Consider the following 13,910-nt stretch of genomic DNA (forward strand, 5'->3'; position numbering starts at 1 on the left):
CACTGGAAGGGAGAACATAGAAAAGGCTGGTGGGGTGCCTTCAAAAGATATTAGAGTACCTGAGAGGTGCAGTGGGACATTAAGGGGATGAAAGGGAGAAGATCTGATGGCTGATTGGATGTAGATGGGGAGAAAGGAAATTGAGGCAACTAGGAGGCCTTCCTGACCCAGGTAGTGTCATTGGCTGTGAGAAAGAGAAAAGAAGAGACAGCTATGGGGGCAGTGGGGTTCAGAGGAAGGGGAATAAGAGCCCAGTGGTAAAAGAGCAACTGCACTGGAAATGATTATTCATGTGTCTTTATTTACTTTGTTCAAATTTGATCAATCCCACCAAGTCAGCTCTCTCCCACGGAGCCCAGAAGCAGAATCGAGCACTGCCGGTACCCTTGTCTGTGCCTCTCCTACCCCCTGGGTCGCTTTCTCTAGTTTTTGTTTGTTTGTTTGTTTTTATTATTATTGAAACATAATTGATTATACATATTTGTGGGGTACAGAGTATTTGTACAAAATGTGCTGATCAAATCAGGGTAGTTGGCATATTTGTCGTTGCAAAACGTATTCATTCTTTGGGACCATTAACCAATTTCTCCCTAAACCCCTCCTCTTCTCCTTCCCTCCTCACAACCACAGTTCTGTTCTCTCCTTCTGAAAGTTCAACATATTATTGTTTGTTTCTTTTTTCTTTCTTTCTTCTTTTCTTTTCTTTCTTTTTTAGCTTCCACCTATAAGTAAGAACATGGGGTATTTCTCTTTCTGTGCCTGGTTTCCGCACCTTGTTATCAGGGTTTTAGTTCAAAACTTAATTACAGATTTACTGAGGAGCCAAAGAAACCTCAAACCAGTCCTCCCTCACCCATTCAACCTGAGAGCCTCCTCTACAGCCTTGACACACTTCTAAGGATGGGGACACCACCTTCTCCAGGACAGACTGCTTTGCCTTCGGATAACTCTTATTGTTAGGAAAGTCCTCTTTGCTAAAATTTGCCTGTTTGCAGCTTCCACCCTCTAGTCCTAGTTCTTCATCATTATATCATTCATTCATTCATTCATTCCACAAAGATTTGTTGATCGCTTAGTATGTGCCAAGTAGTGTCTTAGGCACAAATTACACAAACATGAAATAAACAGACAGACCCCTGCTCACACAAAAGTTATAAATCCTAGGAGATGAGACAGACAATAAGTAAACAAAATATACAAGATAATTTCAGATAGTGATAAGCATATTTAAGGAAATAGTCTAAGAAGATGATGGGATAGAAAGTGACTAGGGGAGGGGCTATCTTAGAATAATTAAACAGGGACAGCCTCTCCAAGGAAGTGACATGAGTTGAGACCTGATGGATGAGAAGGAGTCAACCCATTTTAGAGATGAGGAAATTAAGGTGCAGACAGGACAGATAATTTTCCCTGGGTGAAGCCATGGCTAATTGCCTCCCCCTCTTGCAGTGTGTTTACTCAGCAGTGACTTGCGCACAACTATGATACGTGGTCAGGGTCCTCAGCGCCTATGAGCCCACCCAAAACACAAAGTCCTCCCTTGGTCTCATAAATAATCACTTACCACTGATGAGTCACCTTTCTGGACCACCTCTGTTAAATAAGGGAATTGAATTAAAATAAATATAATAAATATAAACTTTGGAATCAGATAGGTCTGGGTTCAAATCCAACTTTCACCATTAGCTGCTTACGTGACTGTATCTCTCTAGATTACAGGTTGCTCATCTGTAAAATGAGGGTGGGAATTATTTCACTGGATCTTTGAGAGAGTTAAATTAAAAATGATAATGAAAGTATACTAGGTGGTGCATAATAGGATATTCAATAACATCAGCTACTTCATGGGATCTGCCAGCTCATACTTAGTTATGAGCTTAGTAAAGCTTGCCAATGATTCCCCTTCAAATACATGTCCAGGGAATTAAATTACAGTTACAAGTCGCTTATAATCTGTAGGATAAGTTAGGGTGCCTTTCTGAATTTTGGAAGAAAGTCTCGTATTTAGTCTTTCTCAGAGGGGTTGCTAAGGGAGGCTCATGGGTCTGCCCCATGACCCTTGGCAAAGGCCCAGTCTCATACTCCCTCTTGCGTCCTGTATGGGAACTGCAGCATTCTCCGTGGACTGACCAGTAGCCGTGGTGCTGAAATCAGCCTGAGCGAAAGGGCCGAATGTTTGTTTGCTTATTAAACAAACATTTAATAAGCACCTGCTATATTCCAAGAACTTTTGGGGGTGGTTTCCTTGTATTATCTCATGTCTGTCATCAACCATTCAACAGAAGAGTAAATTGAAGCTCGGCAAGGCTAAATGATTTTTCCAAGTGTCTGTGGATAGTAAGAGACACAGCAGACATAAACCAAGGGAAGAACTGGAAGACTCAGTGATGTTTATTGCACTGCAGGATAAAATCCAACATCCTTAGCAAATTTGATCAAGTCCTTTTCTTTCCAACCACTAACCCCCTTGATCCTTGTGCTCTGGCCACACAGAATGACTTAAAGTTCCCAGAAATTGTTTTATACCTCAGCGTTTTCGCACAGGTCCTTTATACCTTAGGTGCCTTCCTCAATACCCCTCCATTATCTAGAAAACTCCTTCCCACTTATCCTGCCATACCATCATTCTTACCTGGAAAGAATTTAATCACTCCCTCCTCTAAACTACTTCTGGACCTTAGACTTTCTGTTAGTAAATAATGCCTAAAGTAAGATGCTCAGCCCGAGGAAATTAACATTGCCCATTCTTTCATTCAACAACTATTCATTGATGGTGTACCAGGCATGGCTGCAGGTACTGAGCACTATAAATACAATGATGAGCAAAACAGACACAGTCCCTATTCATCTAACTTACATTCCAGTGAGGAATGCAGACATTAAACAAATAATCGCACCAAAAATTAATTACCATTATGATAATTATTGTGAAGGAAAAGCAGTGAGGAGATAGAAAAGAAAAGGCTGTTTCGATGGCATGATCAAGGGAGATTTCACAAAGTAATTTAGGAAGGATTTCTGAAGAATGAGAGTTAGGAAAAAAGATGGGGGGAAATTCTCATAGTAGAGGGAACTGCATATGTAAAGGCCATGAGAAAATTTGAAAAACAAAAAGAAGGCAAGCATGGCTGGAATGTGTGATAGAATGAGAGGATAGTATACAGTGAAGCTGGAGAGAGATCTGAGAGCAAAATTATGCCATCCATTTAAGCAATATCATTGATTTTGGACTTTATCCTGAGAGTAGTAGAGAAAGAGACAATGAAGAGTTTCAAGCAGGGAAATAAGCAGAATTATGTTATAAAGAGAGCAGTCCCTGTGGAGAACAGTTGGAAAGAGGGGCAAAGACGGATGCAAGAAAACCACTTAAGTAGCTACTCATTTCATTTATTTAGCCATCCCATAAATACTTATTGAACGCATGCAAACACACACACACACAGAGTCATGTGTCACTTAACAACTGGGATACATTCTGAGAAATGTGTCATTAGGTGATTTCATCATTGTGTGAAAGTGTTTTAGGAAGGAAACAGCAATGAGTTTTTCTATTATCTACACTGACCACTAGCTGCATGAGCATGGGCCCTCTAATTATGTTACTAAGACTCTCTGTACCTCATTTTCTTCATCTGTTAAATGGGGATTAGAATAATCCCACCCCCCAAAATTATGAAAATTAAATTACAGGTAGGGATTATACCTGGCCCTCAGCAAGCATTATGTGAGTGTTAGCTAACTGTTATTAACTATTATTTTGCTATGGGGATGGGTAGGAATCATTTTTAAATGTATGAGTTCTAAAGTAGACAATAACCCTTACACTTGGGGTCAGACTTAATGTTTCAAATGCTTGGCTTTCTATCTTAAAGGTCTGAGCTCCCTTTGGGAGTATCACCCCATAGGTAGGTTAGGCACCCCTCTATGACATATTTTGCAGTAGGTTCGTTTACACCAGCATCACTACAAACACATGAGTAATGCATTGTATTATGATGGCTATGATGTCACTAGGTAATAGGAATTTTTCAGCTCCATTTTAAGCTTATGGAACTACTGTTGTACATGTGGTTCATTGTTGATTGAAATGCTGTCATGCAGAGCATGACTGTGTAGTGACAGATCCTATAGTAGGATTTGAGGATACAACAGTGAACAAGACAGATAAAAACCCTGCCCTGATGGATCTCATACTACAAAAGTCTAAATGACAAATGTTGATGGTTTAGGCCATGGTGGTGATAATGGGGATGAAAAGGAATGAATTAGTTTGCTAGGACTGCCTTAATGAAGCATCACAGACTGGGTGGTTTAAACAACAGAATTTTATTTTCTCACAATCTGGAGGCTAGAAGTATGAGATCACAGTTGGTTTCTTCTGAGGCTTCTCTCCTTGGCTTATGGATAGCTGTCTTCTCTTCTTGTCTTCCCATGGTCTTCCCTCTGGATATGTCTGTGTTCTAACCTCCTCTTCTTATAAGGACTCTAGTGGTTTTGGATTAGGACTCACTCCTATGACTTCATTTTAACTTAATTACCTCTTTATAGACTCTATCTTCAAATACAGTCACATTCTCAGGTACTGGGAGTTAGGGCTTCAACATATGAATGAGGGAAGGAACACAGTTCATCCATAACAAGTGTGAATGGATTAAAAAAATAGGAGAGAAAAATGAACAGTAATTGATGATGAAGGGGCAATGTTAGAAGGAGATATCAAGGATGAATCTCAGGTTTCTGGCAGGTAAAACAGTGGAGGCTGGTGCTATTTATTTACTTGATAAGGAACACTGCGGGGAAAATCACTGTTGGGACCACCAGAATCCATTTCCTTTTTTTCACTAGTTGTGGTCCTGTAGGGGTCCTAAAGCAATGCAGAAAAATACATTAGTTTGGCCAGCAGCACATCAAGATATTTATTGGCACATGGTATCCAGTATGCTGGGTGCAGGGGTGGATCAAGCATTATCCATGCAAATCTGAATTACAAAAACAACTTTCAAAAATGATTTTATCAGCCAAACTTCCCTCACTCACTCCCCAAATCCATATATCTTCTCATTACCACAAAGGAAACCATTAGATGGAGTTGTGAAAGCAGAAGCCAGAGTGGAGCCAGTAGAAGGTCGAAGAAAGAATAAGAGGTGAGGAAAGGTTGACAGCATGGGTCAGGCTGGGGAGACACGTAAAGCCCAGAAACGATTTGTTTATAAATGAGAAATACCAATGCTTGTTTAAATTTGCATAGGAATGGTCTAATAGAAATAGAATGATGATATAAAAGAGAGAAAAAGGAACATTCACATTAAAAAAAAAAATTCTGAGGACAAGGAGGGGATGGCTCCAGAGCTCAATGGAAGGATAAGTAGGAACCATCTCCTCCACTGGAACAAGAGGAAAGAAGAATATGGGACAGATGTAGGAAGGTCTGTAGATTTATTGGTGGAAAACTGAAGGAGTTACATCAGATCTTCATAAAGTCAAAGTGTAATGGAAGATGCCAATCAGCTAGGTTGAAAGGACAAATAGGTGGCTGTGGTCAGAAAATAGAATTTCTGAATTCGAGATTTCATATAGAACAGTTGTGAGTCACAATATGAGAGCACTGCAGTGGGGGGTGAAATAGAGTGGAGATCACTGGTGATGAGGAAGGCGGATAAATGAGGGGCCAAGATGTTAGATGATGTTCCCATTATGATGCTTTTCATGGCAAGTAAAGGGAAGCTGAGCTTCAGCTGACTTAAATATAAGGGAATGTATTAGCTCCTGTAACTGGAAATCCAAAAACAAAGTGGGATTCACGGTGAACTTAATCCACTGGCTCCAACTGTGTTTCACTGAAGTTTTCTCAGTATATCCCTTCTCCATGTGTTGGCTTCATCCTCAGCCTGATATGAGGTAAAAATCTCTTTCCTCGGAGACTGCATAGAATTTCTAAAAAAAATTTTTTTTCTTTTTCTTTTTGGTGGCCAGTCAGTATGAGGATCCAAACCCGTGACCTTGGTGTTATAAGGCTGCACTCTAACCAACTAAACTAACCAGCCAGCCCAGAATTTCTAAAATATTAATTTGAATTATGAATCGTTCCAAATTGTACATTGTTATCCAAACTTATTTAACCATGGAATCATTTTCTGGGGGGACAAGAGTTCCATAGAATATATTTTGGGAGACATTTCCATAACTTTGTTAAACAATAACTATTGACTATTATATATCAGTCACAGTTAGTGGCAAGCCACAGAATCTTACTCTGGCTTATTTAAGAAAGAAAAGAATTTACTAAATAATATTGAATAGATCATAAAGTACCCAGTGAAGCTGGAAAAGTAGGTTTGGGGAAAACACTGCAGATATACTTGGAAGACACCAATGCTATTGCCATTAAGCACTAAGCTTGTACTGCCAACACCGCTAGTCTCTGACATTGGACACCACCACTGGCATCACACTGCTCTAACTACTCAATCTCCCTGCATATGGTGTTGTCTCTGCTGCAGAGTACTCAGGAAAGTGTATCTGACTGGCTGACCCTAGGTCATGTGTCGATAGTCCAGTTGCAAAGGAGGCTAGAAAAGCAATTATCTGGCATTTTTAACTTCTAAATTGAAAAAGGGGCTCTGCTTCCCTCCAAAATTTATAAGATGAAGGATTTCCTGAACCTAAGACAGTGATTTTAATGTGTTGGCCAAAAAGAATTTTTAAATGTCACATAGTACACTCATTTCTTTGCCCTACATGAACTACACCTCCCCCCATATTTATTCCTAAAAAAAAATCATAATTAATACAATGCAATTCAAAGTGCAATGACTCACATGTCAAAAGTGGTACAACCTAAAGTCTCATCATTTACTCCACCCAGCTACAGATCCAGAATCTCAAAATGTTGAACATCTTTCCTCTAATTCCCTTAAAATCACATCTGTAAATATGTTAGTTAGAAAGTTCACCACTATAACCAGCAGGGTGCTGTTGTAGACTATTTAAGAAATACATTCTAACTATTTTAAGCAGAAAACATTTAATACAGGGAAATAGGTACTGAAAAATCACTGGAAGGACTAGAGGAACAGAGGCTGAACTGGCTCTCAAGAAATGACTCTCAGAACAACATTGCAGACTGTCTGAAAAGGGAAATGAAAACTTTATGTCAACTGAGAAGTTAGAGAATCACGAATCTGCTCCCCCAGGTTCTGATTCCAGGATCACACCACCTTAGCCAATCTTCAAATAAAGAGCCATTGTTCTCCTGGAGTACACTGCTGTTGCTACAACCTGGGATCAGGAGCTACTGCCAAGAACTATTGGCTCCAGCACGATGGCACATCTGCTAAATCATGCCAGCAAAATGGAGGCCTCACACTCTGCCAACTCTCCCCGTATGGTTCCCAATTTAGGTCTCACATGAAAGCATCACTGTAGAGTGAGTTCACTGCTCAGAAGTTATATTTGTTTTGTTTTTTGGTGGCTGGCCGGTATGGGAATCTGAACGCTTGACACGGTGCTCTAACCAAATGAGCTAACTGGCCAGCCCTCAGAAGTGATAGTGAGTGAAATACCACAGTAGGTGAATAAGGTGTTGAAGTTCACAGATGGTGATACTACACCAGAAGCTTGGTGGGAGGCAAATCCAGATCGACTCTATTCCAATAAAGTCATATCACTGCTTCACCCATGATAGAAGGAATCCAGTATAATCAAACTGACACTAGGTACATGGCTGGTCCCTCCGGATTATGGCACCAAGTCCAGAGGCTCAGTGGTGGTTGCCGCTGTCAGCAAGTTGAGCACTCAACAGTGGCAAATAACAGTCCAGCCCTGGAGAGTCTGCATAACTATAAGCAGTGGCCCTGACCCTAAACTGCTTCCCATGGCCCAGAGTGGCACTGGAGAGCAGCTAAATTTTCCTGCCCAGTGAAGGGAGTGGAAGTGGTGTAGAGGGGCTGATGGACATAGAGGGGCCTTGCAAACAGGATAAAAGGGCAGAGTGAGTGGACTGACCACTGGAGACCGATAGAAAAATAGACATCTAAGCAGAAGCCCTGAGGGAAGGATGCACCAGGACCAGACAGTATGCATTACACCTTAGCAGATGCCAGCATGGGCAGTGTCTCCTATCTGATGACACTGTACAATGCTCTAAGATTTAGAAACCACCCAGAGAAGGAAGTAGATAAAAATCTTAAAGTCAACTGGGTTTAAGCCTCAAATAACTGAAAAACCTTGGACCTAACTATCAAGATTTCTCTGTCTTATGCAGAATGGGGGTTTGAAAAAGAATTGTTATTAGAATATACAATTATTTTCCTTTTTTTGTAACTGTATTTGTTGGCTTGAAAATTTATACCTGTTATCCAGCAAAAGCATTGATACTATTTTTGAGTCGGTTGACTTGAATACAAATTGCATAGTATGGTAGAGTGAGTGGTTAAAAGCAAGGATTCAGGAGCCAAACCGCCTGCATTCCAATTCCAGCTTTGATATGTGCTGGTTTACATAGATTACTACTTACCTGCCGTGTACCTCAGCTTCCCTATCTGTAAAGCAGAGATGATAATGATGGTAATAGAATTAAATTTATTCAGATTGTTGTTAGGATTAAATGAATTAATGTAAGTGGAACGTTTGGAATAGTTCATGGCACATAATGCTTGCTATATAAACGTTCGCATTATCAGTTGAGGAATGTTTGAAACTATGTCTAGAAACTATTTGCTTGCATGATCTCTGACAGAATTTTGGAAAACTGTACCTCTTTGCACACTTTTAAGTTGACATCTCAAAGTTTCATTATTTACATAACTGAAAAGGACATAATTTCTGGCATACTGTAAATATTAACATTTACAATAAAACTGTTACATCGCTTTTTAAAATGTGTCCACTAGACTCTAAGTACCATAGAAATTTGATACCCACATTATTCACTTAGAACTAATACATGCACATGTTCATCTTAACAACTGCAAATTTTACATCATTTTGTTTCTCCTTGAACTTGTATTTCTTCCACTTTACCCACAGAATTTTAACCTAATGTAAAGTATTTATATGTCCAAAAGTCTCTTATTTGTCACCATGTCATACTTCTTTATAGTAAAAATATGTATTTAATTGGAATAAATTGGACTGTAAGAATCTAAGTTGTGTTGGACAACAACTTTCCTACCCTATTTTTCAACCTCTCGACCTCCTCCCCCCCATACACACACTTTTGGCTGTCTCTGTGGTAACCAGCTACATTTGTAGTTTAAGGACACCTACCTGTACCTACATTTCCTTATTTCTTGACTTCTGCCTTAGGGGTTCTCTGTCACCTCTGTATATCTGTTCTCTGAGGAAATTAACTTCTTTGGGGCAAACCTTGACCAATCAGGATAACCAGCTCAATAATAAACCTTATTTTGGCTATCTCTCCTGTGTTTCACTCTCCCCAGTCCCTCATTTCTGTCTCCTACAATCTCTTCTCAAAATATGTGACCTGTATAAAAGGCCCTGCTTTTTGGAGAACTTAAGCTAAAAGAGCTAAAATTTTTCCTCCAGATTCAGTTATCATTATAAGAATTATTAATACGCCAATCAAAAAAACCATCTATAAATGTTAATTATTAAACATAAAATGTAAAGCTCTATTAAAAAATGTATCTCTTAATGACGTGAGGCTTTAAAATTTTTTGGTTCGTGTATCTGTGGGAAGAATGTTCCTATGGCTAGAATGAGGCAGGATTCAGCATTAACCCTTTTTTTTTTTTAATGTCAAAAATAATTCTCAAAATGTTAAAAACTTACTTCTCCAGCAGATTCTGAGTACATGCCTAAGTTTTGATTAACTCATTAATGAGGACCAGCAAGATAACAAACCAATTCAAAGGATGATACAAGAGACTTATGTACTTATATATTGTTGTAACAAAAAGGAATACTGGAATAAGATTGCTAAATCAGATATAAAACTAGTTAATGATGTAGGGCAATAAAACCATAACCTTTGAGGTTATGTTCTCCTTGAGAAAGTCATCATTTGCATCTTATTAAGTTTTCCTCAAGTTAACATCTCACTCTATGAAGTTATAAAATGTCTGGACACTAATTAATAGTAAATAGTGAATTAAATTAAGTTTCATTCTCTTGGAAAGTCAGATAACCCTTTAGGCAGGCTTGTTACAGCAGTGCTATACAATGAAAGTTTTGAGCAATTTTACCTGACACTAATTATTACTTTTGGAGATATAAATGTTGAAAAATCATGTAAACATAAATAAGTACATGAAAATGAAAGGAGCTTCATTATTGCAATAGCATTAAGTTCTTTGAAATCTTTCTGAGTTGTATGTCAAAAAATCACAGTGATCTAATATCAAAATTTTTAATGATATGTCCATTAATAATTCAAGTAGGTCCTCTTTTGGTCACCTGGTATGCAACGAAATAGAAAGCATCTAATTTGCAAAAAGAAAAAAAAGAAAATTGTTACCTGTTAGAGACATTTTCTTTCTCAATTTCTGGCAAGGAATTGAGACCTGCTAAAGATACTTATTAACAAAGACCTGCTAAAAATACTTATTAACTACATCTCAGACTTTTTCACTTGTCTTAGAGGTATCTTGCGTAACCCAAATTCCTCAGAAAGTGCTGATAAAATCTTTGCCAGTATAATAACCTTTGATAAAATGCATTTATCTTATCATGTGTGTTAGGTATATTTTAATCTAACACTTGGCTTTCATTCAATTTATAGGAAAGCTTTATATATTACATAATTGGCCAACCCATTCTTCAATGTTCAATCAATCAGTTAAATCAGATTTTCTTTCAGAAAGACTTCATTTTGGTGAGTTGAAATACGTGTTTTGAAATCAAATGTATTGAGATATGAATTACACACAATAAAATGCTCATGTTTAGTTTACAGTTTGAGTTTTGATAAATGTATTTACCTGTAACCATCACAATCCACATTTCCAGCACCACAGGAAGTTCCCTCTTGTTCCTCTGTGGTCAATTCCTTCTCCCCTCACCCCCAACGCCAGGTGACTGATCTTCCTCACTCTGTAGATAAGTTCTAAAACTTCATTTCATGTACTTTTCTTTTTTGGCTTGTCTTTTCACTCAGCATGTTTTTGAGATTTATTCATGTTGTTGCATGTACCAGTAGTTTGTTCCTTTTTATTCTGAGTAGTACCCCTTTGTACAAATATACCACAATTTACCCATTTATGTGTTGATAGACATTTGATTCCAGTTATTTAGAAATTATGAATAAAGTTGCCATGAACATTCTTGCGCAGCTTTTGTGTGTACTGTGTATGCTTATGTTTCATATAATCCATACAGTCACCTAATTCTAGAATTTCTGAGTTACACAGTAAGTGTATATTTAGTTTTATGAAACACTGCCAGGGTTGGTTAGCTCAGCTGGTTAGAACACAGTGCTGACAAAACCAAAGTCAAGGATTCGGATCCCCGCACCGGCTAACTGCCAAAAAAATAAGTAAAACATTGCCAAACTTTTCCAAAGTGGTTCTACCATTTTATACTTTCACCAGCAATCCATAAGAGTTCCACCTTCTCCAATGCTCCCCTACCTTAGTATCATCTGGGTTTATTTTAATTTTAGCAATTCTAGCAGGTTGGAAGCGGTAATTGTAATTTTAATCTGCATTTCTCTGATACCTAATGTCACACATTCTCATGTGCTCATTGGCTATTCATATATCTTCTTTTGGGAAATATCTGTTCAAGTCTTTGCCCAGAGGCAACATTATAATTCACTTCATTTTTCAGTGCAAATAAACCAGTTAACATGAATTCCTATGACAACTATCTTAATTCCAAATTCTAACCCTAAAATAATCCAGATTCTAACTCAAAATTTTCCAGATTCTAATTCTAAGAGGTGAAGGCTTGTCATGAATTTGTCACCTGGATGACTTCAAGATTTTCTCTATGCTCTCTTAGAACTCTCCCTCAGGAGAAATGCCTTCTTTAGTAATAGTCGGGGATTGGAAGAAGCAAATTTTCAGCACCTCACTTTACTACACCTGAACTCAAAATTTCCCAAATGGTGCAAACTGCCCCATTTCTAATGTCAGGTTTTGCTCTTTACAGAACTGTGCTCAGTATAGAAATATGTACATGAAAAAAAAGCCTCTAATCAAGGAAGCTTAGTAATATTTTAGTTTCCTTTTGTTTGGTGCCCCAAAGATTTTTACTTAACAAGCCTGTATTAGTCTGTTTCTGTTGCTTTTAACAAAATACCTGGAACTGGGTACTTTGTAAGAAAATGAAATTTATTGCTTAGTTTTGGAGGCCAGGAAGTCCAAAGTCCAGGGAACACTATTAGGTGAAGGCCTTGATGGTGGTGACAGTGACCCAGGGGTCTCACATGCGGAAAATGGCAGAGCAGAGAGAAAGATAGTTCCATTCACTCTCCTTTTAAGGCCCTCAGAACCACGCCCTTAACCACCATTTTTAATCCATTCACTAGGGCATGGTCCTACAATCTAACCACCTCTTCAAGGCCCCACCTTTCCATTATCATGATAGGATTTTCCACCCTCAACAGTTAGTGGGAATTAAGCTTCAAATATATGAACTTTGGGGGACACAATTCAACAGCTCACAGCAAGGGTAACATACCATATTAAAATTTAAGGTGAGAGGTATGCCTTTTTTTTTCTGTAAAGCAGGAAAGGGGTAAATAGTGACAAGGAAGGTGGAAATAAAATACCTTGATGACATTTCCTGAGACATCATTTTTTTTTAATTGTAGTAAAATACACATAAAATTTATCATTTTAATCATTTTAAGTGTTCAATTCACACTTTTTTTGCAACCATCACCACCCATCCACTTCCAGCACTTTTCCGTCTTCTCAAACGGAGAATACACCTAATTAAAAACTAACTCGGGCGAACCCGTGGCGCACTCGGTAGAGTGCTGCGCTGGGAGCGCAGCGACGCTCCCGCCGCGGGTTCGGATCCTATATAAGGATGACCAGTGCACTCACTGGCTGAGAGCCGGTCACGAAAAAACGACAAAAAAAAAAAAAAAAAAAAAAAACTAACTCCCTGGGCCGAGCCCGTGGCGCACTCGGTAGCGTGCTGCGCTGGCAGCGCGGCGACGCTCCCGCCGCGGGTTCGGATCCTATATAGGAATGGCCGGTGCACTCACTGGCTGAGTGCCGGTCACGAAAAAGACAAAAAAAAAAAAAAAAAAAAAAAAAAAAAAACTAACTCCCTATTCATCCTACCCCCCAGCCCCTGGCAACCACCATTCTACTTTCTGTCTCTATAAATTTGACTGTTTGAGGTATCTCATATAAGTGAAATAATACAATATTTGTCCTTTTGTGTTGCACTTATTTCACTTAGCCTAATGTCTTCAAGTTTCATCCATGTTGTAGTATGTGTCAGAATTTCCTTCCTTTTTAAGGCTAATAATATTCTATTACATACAAACCACATTCTTGTTTATCCACTCATCTATCAATGGACATGGGTTGCTTCCACCTTCTGGCTATCATGAATAATGCTGCTATGAACATGAGTGTACAAATATCTGTTCAAAATCCTGTTTTCGGGCCGGCCCCGTGGCTCACTCAGGACAGTGCAGCGCTGGTAGCGCCGAGGCCACTGGTTCCGATCCTATATGGGGGTGGCCGGTGCACTCACTGGCTGAGTGTGATGCGGACGACACCAAGCCAAGGGTTACAATCCCCTTACCGGTCCAAAAAAAAAAAAAAAAAAAAAATCCTGTTTTCAATTCTTTGGGGTATATACCCAGAAGTGGAATTGCTGGATCACATGTTAATTCTATGTTTAATTTTTTGAGGAATCCTGGGAATATCACTTTTAGGAAGACAAAGATCTGGAAATCAATTCACTAAAGTGTCTGTGCCCATGTA

Source organism: Cynocephalus volans, chromosome 8, assembly GCF_027409185.1.
Source record: "Cynocephalus volans isolate mCynVol1 chromosome 8, mCynVol1.pri, whole genome shotgun sequence".
In the NCBI taxonomy this organism is placed as follows: Eukaryota; Metazoa; Chordata; class Mammalia; order Dermoptera; family Cynocephalidae; genus Cynocephalus; species Cynocephalus volans.